Source organism: Episyrphus balteatus, chromosome 4 (assembly GCF_945859705.1).
Source record: "Episyrphus balteatus chromosome 4, idEpiBalt1.1, whole genome shotgun sequence".
NCBI lineage: Eukaryota > Metazoa > Arthropoda > Insecta > Diptera > Syrphidae > Episyrphus > Episyrphus balteatus.
Window position 1 is genome coordinate 38,776,220 of NC_079137.1, and position 4,009 is coordinate 38,780,228.

Here is a 4,009-nt window from a genome sequence, read left to right on the forward strand (position 1 = left end):
TGCAAAGTTTGACCCCAAAAAGACTAATATTAACGGAGTTATAGCCATTTTTGTGAAAAAATACGATATTTTTTTAAGGTGCATGTTTTTATGCCCAAATTGTATCTAATTCGAAGGGGAATGAATAGCAGAGTACAAAAATGTATTTTTTATAAGTTTTGGGTGCGTAGTTTTGATTTTATGGGATTTTGAATTTTGCAAAGTTTGACCCCAAAAAGACTAATATTAACGGAGTTATAGCCATTTTTGTGAAAAATACGATATTTTTTTAAGGTGCATGTTTTTATGCCCAAATTGTATCTAATTCGAAGGGGAATGAATAGCAGAGTACAAAAATGTATTTTTTATAAGTTTTGGGTGCGTACTTTTGATTTTATGGGATTTTGAATTTTGCAAAGTTTGACCCCAAAAAGACTAATATTAACGGAGTTATAGCCATTTTTGTGAAAAAATACGATATTTTTTTAAGGTGCATGTTTTTATGCCCAAATTGTATCTAATTCGAAGGGGAATGAATAGCAGAGTACAAAAATGTATTTTTTATAAGTTTTGGGTGCGTAGTTTTGATTTTATGGGATTTTGAATTTTGCAAAGTTTGACCCCAAAAAGACTAATATTAACGGAGTTATAGCCATTTTTGTGAAAAAATACTATATTTTTTTAAGGTGCATGTTTTTATGCCTAAATTGTATCCAATTCGAAGGGGAATGAATAGCAGAGTACAAAAATGTATTTTTTATAAGTTTTGGGTGCGTACTTTTGATTTTATGGGATTTTGAATTTTGCAAAGTTTGACCCCAAAAAGACTAATATTAACGGAGTTATAGCCATTTTTGTGAAAAAATACGATATTTTTTTAAGGTGCATGTTTTTATGCCCAAATTGTATCTAATTCGAAGGGGAATGAATAGCAGAGTACAAAAATGTATTTTTTATAAGTTTTGGGTGCGTAGTTTTGATTTTATGGGATTTTGAATTTTGCAAAGTTTGACCCCAAAAAACTAATATTAACGGAGTTATAGCCATTTTTGTGAAAAAATACGATATTTTTTTAAGGTGCATGTTTTTATGCCTAAATTGTATCTAATTCGAAGGGGAATGAATAGCAGAGTACAAAAATGTATTTTTTATAAGTTTTGGGTGCGTAGTTTTGATTTTATGGGATTTTGAATTTTGCAAAGTTTGACCCCAAAAAGACTAATATTAACGGAGTTATAGCCATTTTTGTGAAAAAATACGATATTTTTTTAAGGTGCATGTTTTTATGCCCAAATTGTATCTAATTCGAAGGGGAATGAATAGCAGAGTACAAAAATGTATCTAATTCAAAGGGGAATGAATAGCAGAGTACAAAAATGTATTTTTTATAAGTTTTAGGTGCGTAGTTTTGATTTTATGGGATTTTGAATTTTGCAAAGTTTGACCCCAAAAAGACTAATATTAACGGAGTTATAGCCATTTTTGTGAAAAAATACGATATTTTTTTAAGGTGCATGTTTTTATGCCTAAATTGTATCTAATTCGAAGGGGAATGAATAGCAGAGTACAAAAATGTATTTTTTATAAGTTTTGGGTGCGTAGTTTTGATTTTATGGGATTTTGAATTTTGCAAAGTTTGACCCCAAAAAGACTAATATTAACGGAGTTATAGCCATTTTTGTGAAAAAATACGATATTTTTTTAAGGTGCATGTTTTTATGCCCAAATTGTATCTAATTCGAAGGGGAATGAATAGCAGAGTACAAAAATGTATTTTTTATAAGTTTTGGGTGCGTAGTTTTGATTTTATGGGATTTTGAATTTTGCAAAGTTTGACCCCAAAAAGACTAATATTAACGGAGTTATAGCCATTTTTGTGAAAAAATACGATATTTTTTTAAGGTGCATGTTTTTATGCCCAAATTGTATCTAATTCGAAGGGGAATGAATAGCAGAGTACAAAAATGTATTTTTTATAAGTTTTGGGTGCGTAGTTTTGATTTTATGGGATTTTGAATTTTGCAAAGTTTGACCCCAAAAAGACTAATATTAACGGAGTTATAGCCATTTTTGTGAAAAAATACGATATTTTTTTAAGGTGCATGTTTTTATGCCTAAATTGTATCTAATTCAAAGGGGAATGAATAGCAGATTACAAAAATGTATTTTTTATAAGTTTTGGGTGCGTAGTTTTGATTTTATGGGATTTTGAATTTTGCAAAGTTTGACCCCAAAAAGACTAATATTAACGGAGTTATAGCCATTTTTGTGAAAAAATACGATATTTTTTTAAGGTGCATGTTTTTATGCCCAAATTGTATCTAATTCGAAGGGGAATGAATAGCAGAGTACAAAAATGTATTTTTTATAAGTTTTGGGTGCGTAGTTTTGATTTTATGGGATTTTGAATTTTGCAAAGTTTGACCCCAAAAAGACTAATATTAACGGAGTTATAGCCATTTTTGTGAAAAAATACGATATTTTTTTAAGGTGCATGTTTTTATGCCTAAATTGTATCTAATTCGAAGGGGAATGAATAGCAGAGTACAAAAATGTATTTTTTATAAGTTTTGGGTGCGTAGTTTTGATTTTATGGGATTTTGAATTTTGCAAAGTTTGACCCCAAAAAGACTAATATTAACGGAGTTATAGCCATTTTTGTGAAAAAATACGATATTTTTTTAAGGTGCATGTTTTTATGCCCAAATTGTATCTAATTCGAAGGGGAATGAATAGCAGAGTACAAAAATGTATTTTTTATAAGTTTTGGGTGCGTAGTTTTGATTTTATGGAATTTTGAATTTTGCAAAGTTTGACCCCAAAAAGACTAATATTAACGGAGTTATAGCCATTTTTGTGAATAAATACGATATTTTTTTAAGGTGCATGTTTTTATGCCCAAATTGTATCTAATTCGAAGGGGAATGAATAGCAGAGTACAAAAATGTATTTTTTATAAGTTTTGGGTGCGTAGTTTTGATTTTATGGAATTTTGAATTTTGCAAAGTTTGACCCCAAAAAGACTAATATTAACGGAGTTATAGCCATTTTTGTGAAAAAATACGATATTTTTTTAAGGTGCATGTTCTTATGCCCAAATTGTATCTAATTCGAAGGGGAATGAATAGCAGAGTACAAAAATGTATTTTTTATAAGTTTTGGGTGCGCGTAGTTTTGATTTTATGGGATTTTGAATTTTGCAAAGTTTGACCCCAAAAAGACTAATATTAACGGAGTTATAGCCATTTTTGTGAAAAAATACGATATTTTTTTAAGGTGCATGTTTTTATGCCTAAATTGTATCTAATTCGAAGGGGAATGAATAGCAGAGTACAAAAATGTATTTTTTATAAGTTTTGGGTGCGTAGTTTTGATTTTATGGGATTTTGAATTTTGCAAAGTTTGACCCCAAAAAGACTAATATTAACGGAGTTATAGCCATTTTTGTGAAAAAATACGATATTTTTTTAAGGTGCATGTTTTTATGCCTAAATTGTATCTAATTCGAAGGGGAATGAATAGCAGAGTACAAAAATGTATTTTTTATAAGTTTTGGGTGCGTAGTTTTGATTTTATGGGATTTTGAATTTTGCAAAGTTTGACCCCAAAAAGACTAATATTAACGGAGTTATAGCCATTTTTGTGAAAAAATACGATATTTTTTTAAGGTACATGTTTTTATGCCCAAATTGTATCTAATTCGAAGGGGAATGAATAGCAGAGTACAAAAATGTATTTTTTATAAGTTTTGGGTGCGTAGTTTTGATTTTATGGGTTTTTGAATTTTGCAAAGTTTGAGACCAAAAAGACTAATACCTATTAACGGAGTTATAGCCATTTTTGTGAAAAAATACGATATTTCTTTAAGGTGCATGTTTTTATGCCCAAATTGTATCTAATTCGAAGGGGAATGAATAGCAGAGTACAAAAATGTATTTTTTATAAGTTTTGGGTGCGTAGTTTTGATTTTATGGGATTTTGAATTTTGCAAAGTTTGACCCCAAAAAGACTAATATTAACGGAGTTATAG